Here is a 9,552-nt window from a genome sequence, read left to right on the forward strand (position 1 = left end):
TTACTAGGAAGAAACAACTATGATTCCGGAGTCCCTGGGCGGCACAAAGCCACATAAGTGCTTGGTGGCTAACCCAAAAGTTGGTAGTTCAAGTCCACCCAAGGGTGCATGGGGTCCCCTTGAGTGGGACACTACTCAAAGGCAAAGAGTTTATGTTTTGTTTTTTATTTAATTATCGTTCTTTTTTAAACATGACAGGACAGATGTTACCCAGGACTGTTGAGCAATTGGTCTAAAGTCACACGGCTACAGATCAGACTCTGCTCATAGTCTTAGCCTCGTAGGGAAATGTTTTCTTCCACCTGGCATTCGGAACCTTCTGGCTTCATGGAGAAAAATGTCCGTCCTTCTCCCCAGTACAAAAATGCTGGTGAAAGTTTTCATGTTCACACCCCAGGAAAAGGAAAATGTCGTCCACTTTTAAGGTTAGATTTCCAGCTCCTTCTCAGGAGAGAATTGTCTTTATGGCCACATGTAAAGACCTGGCAGACGGCAGGTGGCATTAGGGACAGAACGCAATGAAGAGAACATTAACAATTTACTATAAATGATTTTTCGATTGAAGATAAACAGGGAGTGTGCCAGAAGGCTGTGGATCAGAGGTCAACACCTGCTCCTCCCTGCATGTGTCCACCATCCCTGACACTTTGTCTGCTGGGAAATCAGACTGTACTGAGATGCCAGCCAAGCCAGGCAGTACCTGGACCTTTTTACCAGCCACTGCCAGGCCTCGGTCTCCTGAATGCCACTCAGTGGCACAAGTACAGTCCTTGAAAGGATTTGCCCAGCATTTTTGTCAACGGGACTAAATGAAAGCAGAGTATGATTTCACTTGGGGAACAAAAGTCTCAGTACCGCATAAGTGATAAACACATTGTTTCCTTGATAACATGAATTTAACAACGGAGAAATGGAATGACTCTGTGAGTGTTCAAATGAGGTTTTCCTCTGCTCGGTACTTTCACTTATTGATAAAAGTCCCCTTGGAATATTACACGTCTTGTGGGTAACTGTGTTTTATTTTTCAAAGATGTAGATGAGCAGCATTCTCAATATTTCTCCAGGTCTGCCTTTGTAATGTTTCTCTTCCATAGTTCACTGACAGGAAGCCCAAGCTCTACTTACACTCTGACTCATAGAATGGCAGCTCAAAGGCTTATGGCTAGTACTGCCCTTTGTGGATAGACTTTAAAGGTAAAAAAATCACAGGTTTTAAAACCTCTGTGTCTTATCTAGCCTCAGTCCCTCTTTCACTTTGAGGTAATTCTATTTCTCACTATACCTGAGCTACCATTTAATTTTTTAATTTTCATTTATCCTACAGTGGAAGTAAATAGATATACAAATATACATATATCAAAAAACAGTTACCATTTCAAAATGTTTCCCATCAACCATCATCATTTTATATTGAACTCTATCTTACTTTTGCACTCAATTTATTTTTATATAATATTAATAAGCATTTGGGAGGAGGTTTTATTCATTAGCTCAGACTGCATTGAGGGGGAGAGTACCTGAGAACTCTAGGTTTTTCTTTGGGGGGGAACTTTTCTGTAAATCTAAAATTATTTCATAATAAAATGGCAAAAAGTATTAAAATTCATTCTTCTGCATTGCGTGTTGGAGGAAAGATCATAGGGTTTGGAGTCAAATATGCTCAGACTCGACAAGCATGTACGGCAAAGGCAAGAGTAACAGCAGTGCCGTCCTGTCCGACAGCCAGGCCTGGGAGAAGTTAGCACTCGACGTATATGAAGCTCTGCTCCATGTAGGAGCTCAGAAATCTGCCCAAACATTTTTATCAGAGATAAGATGGGAAAAAAACATCACATTGGGGGATCCACCAGGATTCTTACATCCTTGGTGGTGTGTATTTTGGGATCTCTACTGTGCAGCTCCAGAAAGGCGGGAAACACGTGAACACTCAAGTGAAGCAAAAACCTTCCGTGATTACGCACTTGGAGGTGTCCCAGGAAGTCAGCCGTTATCCCAGTGGAATGGACCCAACTCGACAACAAGGACACCCAAATATGGGTGGGCCAATGCAGAGAATGACTACTCCAAGAGGAATGGTGCCTTTAGGACCACAGAATTATGCAGGTGCAATGAGACCCCACTGAATGCTTTAGGTGGCCCTGGAATACCTGGAATGAGTCCAGGTGGTGGCAGACCTTGGCCAAATCCAACAAATGCCAATTCAATACCATACTCCTCAGCATCTCCTGGGAATTGTGTAGGTCCTCCAGGAGGTGGAGGGCCACCAGGAACACCCATCATGCCTAGTCCTGAAGATTCAACCAACTCTGGAGACAATATGTACACTTTAATGAATGCAGTACCTCCTGGACCTAACAGACCTAATTTTCCAATGGGCCCTGGGTCAGATGGTCCAATGGTTGGATTAGGAGGAATGGAGTCACATCACATGAATGGCTCTTTACGCTCAGGAGATATGGACAGTATTTCCAAGAATTTTCCCAATAACATGAGCCTGAATAATCAGCCGGGCACTCCAAGGGATGATGGCGAGATGGGGGGAATTTCTTAAATCCTTTTCAGAGTGAGAGTTACTCCCCTAGCATGACAATAAGCGTGTGATCCACGACCAAGGCTCTTCGTGAATACCAGTGAGTCCACCCTCACAGAGCTACTATGTACAGAGAAAACTACTCATCGCAGTATACAATCCAACCAAGGAGTCTCCATCACACCAAACCCACCTTTTGATCTCCTTCTCTCTCCCATCTTTTGTGAAGAAAGCGGGTTCAAACGTGGTTCAACCAATTGTCCGGAGCGGCATCTGAGAATTTCCCCAAACCAAACTTCAGATAATCATCTGTGTATGTATATGTGTGGGAAAGAGACTGAATTGTATATGTATATGTTAGACGGACGTATGCACATACCTGCACTGGCCCGCCGGACATTGTAAAATATCACATGACATAGTAAGTAGAAGTAAGTAGGGCCTTTTATTCCATCCTTTTATCACGTTTACATTTTAATTATTAAAAGTTGCTCCTGCCCCTCCCTGAAAAAAATATGCTCAGATTCATTCCTGGCTTTACTCCCCATGTGAGTTTAGACAAGTCACTAACACTTGTTAAGCCCCAATCCTTTCAGATGGGGAGAGAAGTGACTGCAGAAGTCTATTCTAAGATTGAGTAGGCAAAGCATACCTAGGGTTCGACATTATGCCTCTTTATTCAAAAGAGCTCATACATTAGTCATTGCTTCTATATGATGTTTTCCTGGCATCTCACTTTTAATCAATAACTATAGCTGAGCTTTAAAATGCAATATCTAACTATAATCTAATGCAATCAGGGACTATTTAAAGAAGTATTGATCAGTTGACTATCCAGCAACTGGGAAGCCAGGATGTGTGTATGGTCCTTACTTGAGACATTCCAATCTATTGTCACGCAGAGCCCCTTTTGCTACACAAGGTAACATACTCCCACGGTCTGAGGATTAGGACATGGACGTCCTTGGGGCCCATTATTTTGTTCCAGCCACAATAGTTAATATCATTCATCTTATCATGAGGAAGTTTAAAAAGCTCTGCCCATCTCTATAAAATTTATATTTAAAATCCAACAGTGTGAGTCTGGAATGTGTGCCTACTTACTTCCATGAAGAACTGCCATTTTTGTCAGGAGACCCTACCTGGGTCATCACTGATCATTTTGATCAAGGATGGTATAGATTCTAATAAAAAGGGTGGAAATGCAGAACAGAATTAAAAAATCTGATATACCTTAATCTTTTTGAAGCTGTAAAGCTAAATAAACCCCAGTAACTCTGGTTTTGAAATAGTATTTAAACCACCCCCATAAAAAATAGGCCTGAAGTCTTAAGATCAAGTAAAGAAGTATCTTCCTTTAGCATCATGCTCTTGTTAGAATTATCTATACGGGATGATATTGACAATGAACCAAAAGCCAAACTCATAGCCATCAAGTTAATGACAACACATAGGGAGCTTATAGGATAGGGTAGAAGTGCCCATGTGAGTTTCTGAGATGTAACTGTTTAGAGGGTACAAAGCCTTATCTTTGTTCCGCAGAGCAGCAAGTGGTTTCAAACTCCGGTCCTTTAGGATCACAGCCCAGTGCATAACCACGAAAGCACCATGGCTCCAATAACAATTCAAATCTGAGATAGTAACTCTAGAAAGCAGTAAGTTTGGGTGAATATAGGAGGCACAACTCAAAAAAATGAGGTTCAGAATGTCTTCAAACTTCAATGATAAATAATCAATGCTACTGAATTGAACATAGAAACATTGTTGAATTGGTGCATGTTTTTTCTGTTTATTTTCTCAACAGTGACAATAATAAAATTTAAATTTAATATTTTTAATTAAAAGATCCTTCGATTGGGGACTTTTACAGCTCTTATAACAATCCATACATCAATTGTATCAAGCATATTTGTATATATGTTGCCATCATTGTTTTCTAAACATTTACTTTCTATTTGAGCCCTTGGTATCAGCTCCTCTTTTTAACCTCCTTCCCTCCTACTACCCCTCGTGACCTCTTGATAAAGGGGGTTGGGTTCATTGCAACTGATTTCTCCTTCCTCTTCCCACCTGTCTCCCCTACCCTCCTGGTATGACTACTCCCATTCCTGTGCCTGGTCCTGTGTGTCCTAAGCTCTTCTCTCTTATCGGTACCTGTGTTCATGCTCTGGTCTAGCACACAGGGAAAGGCAGGACTCTGCTTATGATAGTGGGGGATGAGGAAGCCTCAAGGAACCAGAAGAATATTGTGTGCTTCATTGGTGCTATACTGCACCCTGGTTGACTTATCCCTTCCTTGTGACCCTTCTGTGAGGTGATGTCCCATTATCCACAGATGGATTTGGGGTCTCTGCTCTGAACCTCCTCATTCTCAACAATATGTTTTTGTTTGTTTGTTTGTTTGTTTGTTTGCTTTGGGTCTTCTGATACCTGTTACCTGATCCTGTTGACACATCATCGATCACACAGGGTGGAGTGCTTCTACTATGTGGGCTTGTTGCATCTCTGCTAGATGGCTGCTTATTTAACTTCAAACCTTTAAGACCCCATCTTTTGATAGCTGGGAACCATCCGCTTTCTTCACCACATTTGCTTATGCACCCATTTTTGTCTTCAGCAATCGTGCTGGGAGTGTGAGCATCACAGAATGGCAGGTTATTAGAACAAAGTGTTCTTGCATTGAGGGAGGACATAAGCAGAGGCCTGGAGTCCATCCACTACCTCAGTATATTGTCATATAAATATATATACATAGGCCAATACCTCTATTTTTATGAATTAATGTATTTACATATGTACACACCTCTACCTCGATCCATTGCTTTGCTTCCTAGATCTTTCCTCTGTTTCCTTTTACCATCCTCCTGCCCCATCATCACACTCACCCTTCTTCTGCCTCTTAGTAATTCCTCTCAGCTGGATCTCTACATCCTCCTCGTTGTTGTTTATTTTTAATTCCCTAGTTGCTCCCCTGTCTAAGGTGTTGTTTACTCACCAATCCCTTCCCCTGCCTCCTCCTCCCCACAAGTCCCTCCAGAGCCATCAGTCCCAGTGCTTCCTCCTCGAGCTTGCTCCCCATGCCTACCTTATATAGGTAGGAAAAATCAACAATAATGGAGACAAAACAAACAGACAAAAGATTGAGTACAGTAAAAAGAAAAAAAGATAATAATAACTAGGGTGAGGGAAAGCATACATAATTCCAGGTCTGTCCACTGACCTTTATGACTATCTCCCCTCTTGGCCTGGAGGAATTCCGGAAACTGCCCCTCCTAGCCTGAAGTGTATTTTTGGGGTTGCTCAGGGCTTTGTGGCTTTGCTTTGCTCCTGTTGCTGATCTGTTATGCTCCCTTCTTAGTTTGCTCAACTGTGGGGGGGTTCAGACCGAACAAACCCCCAGCATATGTCCCCAGTACTGTCCTCTGTCACAGGGGATATCATGTCTCCAGCTATTGTTGGCCCTACAGTCCTCTTTGTGCCTTAGCAGCTTCGTGCAGGGATGTCATCCTCCAGGCTTAGTGTGACCATATGGCGGTCTAGACCCTCACTCTTTCTTTTTCCTTTTTGGTTTGCTTTCATGTGGGAAAGGAATGCTGGCCCCTTTCCCCAACCTGTAGGTTTACTGTTGTCCTCTGTAGCACAAACTTCGAAGGAAGGGGTCAGTTTGGCTCGGATTGGGGCCAGCCCTGTAGCCCACTCTGTTCATGAGTTGCAGCATGTGGTTACGTTGCCCTCAAGGGTTGATGCACTGTGGTGGGGTCTGCATGCCCACTCCCAATTCTGTGGTGACATAACCAATACTCCCCCCATGGGTGGGTTAGTGCCTTGCTCCCCCTGTGCCATCATCTCCCCGATTTGCCCACCCCCCACTTTTTTCCATTTTCCCCTTCTTTATGTTGGAATAACTTGTGCATCCTTGGATTTTGTTTGCCCCTCCACCAACTGCCTATACTTCAATGCCCTGTAGTGTGAGATCAGTGGCTTTTCTTCTACACCTACTGTGCTGATTACACTTACCTCAGGGGACGCATGTTGGACTTGTGCTTTTGTGATTGGCTAACTTTGCTTAGCATAATTTCCTCCAACTCTTACTAGGAGAGGATGTGCTTCAAGTGATCATGAGTGCTTTTTAGTGATGCATAGACTCCATTGTGTGTATGTGCCAGAGTTTTCTAATCTATGCATCTCTCCATGGAAATTTAAGTTGTTTCAGATTCTTTGCAATTGTTAATTGTGCTGCAGTAAACATTGGAGCACAGACCACGGGTCATGGTCTATTTCTTACCTCTTCTGGATATATTTCTAGTAGAGGGATAGCTGGGTCATAGGGTAGCTCAATGTCCATTTCCTTTAAATATTGCCAGATTGCTTTCCGTAGAGACTGTACATATCCATATGACCACCAGCAGTGGAAGAGAGTTCCTATCTCACCACTACGCTTCCAACATTTATTGCTCTCTGATTTTCTGTTTGGGGCTATCCTCAAGGGTGTTAGGTGGTATCCCATGGTTGTTTTAATTTGCATTTCTCTGATGATTAACAATCAGGAGCATTTTTTCATGTCTATTGGCCATTTGGTTCTCCTCCCTACCGAAACTTCTTTTCAGGTCTTTTGCCCCCTCAAGGGATTACTGTTTTCCTTTTTTTGCAGGCTAGGAGGATTGTGTCGATTTTAGTAATAAGCCTTGTGTCTGTTGTGTCATTGCTAAAAATCTTCTCCTAATCTGTGGGTTCTCTTGTTACTCTCCTGGTGAATTCTTTCAACACACACAGCTGTTTTATCCTTAATATCCCACTTGTCCATTTCAGCTTCGTCTGTGTGTGTATCCTTTCCTACTACAGTTATCCTATGACTCCCTGAGCAAAGGTTCTTAGATTTGTTCCAATCCCTTCATCGATGTGGGATTTTACTTCTAGGTCTGTGATCCACCTTGAATTTGTTCTTGTGCATGGGGTGAGGTAAAGGTCTTGTTTCATTTTTCTACAGGTGGATATCCATTGTTCCAGCACCCCTTGTTAAATAGGGCATCCACCTCCCACTTGATGCTTTTGGGGCCCTTGTGAAGACCAGTTGTCTGTAAGATGATGTTTTTATTTCTGGATTTTATGTTCTTTTCCATTGGTCTAAGTTTCTGTCATTATTCCATTACCATGCTGTTTTGACAACTGTGGCTGTATAGTAGGTGTTAAAGTCAGGTAAGGCGAGCCCTCCAACTTTGTCCTTCTTCTTGAGGAGTTCTCTGCTAATTCTGGGCTTCTTCCCTTTCCATATGAAGTTGGTGGTCAGTTTTTCTAATTTTTTGAAGAAGATTCTTGGTATTTGAATCAGGATAGCATTAAACTTATATAGTGACTTGGTAAGATTGACAAAATTTTTACTATATTAAGTCTTTTGATCCACGAGTATGGGATATTCTTACATTTGTGGAGGTCACTTTTGGTTTCCTGTGGTAGGGTTCTGTAGTTTTCCTTGTCTAAGTCTTTTGGTTGTTTTTTTTGTTGTTGTTGTTGTTAGACATATTCCTAGATATTTCAATTTGTCCTCAGTTATTGTGAAGGGTGCTATCTTCTTGAGCTCCTCTTCTGTAGTCTAGTCCTATGTATATGGCAAACTTACAGACTTCTATTTGGTGATCTTGATCTTGTATCCTGCCACTCTTCCGTATTCCTCTATTGCTGCCAGTACTCCTGTTGTGAAGCTCTTGGGGTTTTCAATGTATAGAATCATGTCACCTGCAAATAGTGAAAGTTTTACCTCCTCCTCTCCCAGATGGATACCTTTAATATCTTTCTGTCGCCTTATGTTGTTAGCTAGGACCTCCAGTACAATGCTGAATTGAAGTGAGGACAAAGGACATCCTTGTCTGGTTGCTATTTACAGTGGGATTGTTTTCATCTTTTCTCTTTTGACTATGATGTTGGCTGTTGGCTTTTTGTAAATAGTTTGTATTAACCTGAGAGATTTTCCTTCCATTCCTATCTTCTCGGGTGTCTTAAATAGGAATGAGTATGGATGTTGTCAAATTCTTTTTCTGTGTGTATCAATATTATCATATGATTCTTAACCTTTTTCTTATCAATGTGGTGAAAAATGTTGATGGTCTTTTATATATTGAACCATCCCTGAATTCTTGGAATGAATCCCACCTGATTATGATGGATGATATGTTTTATATACTTTTGCTTTCTATTGGCCAATATTTTGTTAAGGATGTTTGCATCTACGTTCATTAGAGCTATCGGTCGGTAGTTCTCTATTCCTTTGGGATCCTTGTACTGTTTTGCTATCAAAGTAATACTGGCTTCAGAGAATGAGTTTGGGAGTTTGCCATCTTTTTCTATGCTCTGGAATAATTTGTGGAGGATCAGTGTCAGCTCTTCCCTGAATGGTTGGTAGAATGCTCCTCTGAAGATGTCTCATCTGGGAGCTTTATTTGTTGGTAGTTTCTTGATAACCATATCTATTTCTTCTTTTACTAAGGGACTGTTCAGTTTCTTCACCTCTATCTGGGATAATCTTGGATAATCCAAGTATTTGTTTATGTCTTCCACATGTTGAAATCATTAGAATACATACTTTCATAGTGTTTTGTGATTATCCTTTTAATCTCATTGTGGTCCATTGTGATTTCCCTGATTTTGTTCTTCATCCTGGGTATCGATGTTTGCTCCTTCCTTTCCATGGTTAGATCTGCCAGCAGTCTGTCCATTCTGTTGATCCTTTAAAAAACCACCTTTTTACTGCGTTGATTTTTTGCACTATCTTCCCACTCATTTAATTCTGCCTTGATTTTTATGATTTCTTTTCTTTTGTTATTGGAGGGGTTGTCCTGTTGACTTTGTTTAAGTTGCTGGAGGTTTTTTTGAGAGCAAATCAGTCATAAGTCTCTCTTTTTCTGAGCTTGATGGCCGCTTGATTACCTTCAAGCCTTTAAGACCCCAGATGATATACTTTTTGATAGCCGGGCACCATCAGCTTTCTTCGCCACATTTGCTTATGCACCCATTTGTCTTCAGCGATC

The 9,552-nt window shown here is 41.6% G+C and overlaps 1 pseudogene; it reads left to right on the forward strand.

Annotated features, from left to right (window-relative positions):
- The first annotated feature begins 1,675 nt into the window (after window positions 1-1,675).
- On the forward strand, window positions 1,676-2,601 carry LOC101659507 (annotated as a pseudogene).
- Window positions 2,602-9,552: the final 6,951 nt, after the last annotated feature.

The sequence above is a fragment of the Echinops telfairi genome, unplaced genomic scaffold, assembly GCF_000313985.2.
Source record: "Echinops telfairi isolate 266 unplaced genomic scaffold, ASM31398v2 ScPeMD7_3;HRSCAF=10, whole genome shotgun sequence".
In the NCBI taxonomy this organism is placed as follows: domain Eukaryota; kingdom Metazoa; phylum Chordata; class Mammalia; order Afrosoricida; family Tenrecidae; genus Echinops; species Echinops telfairi.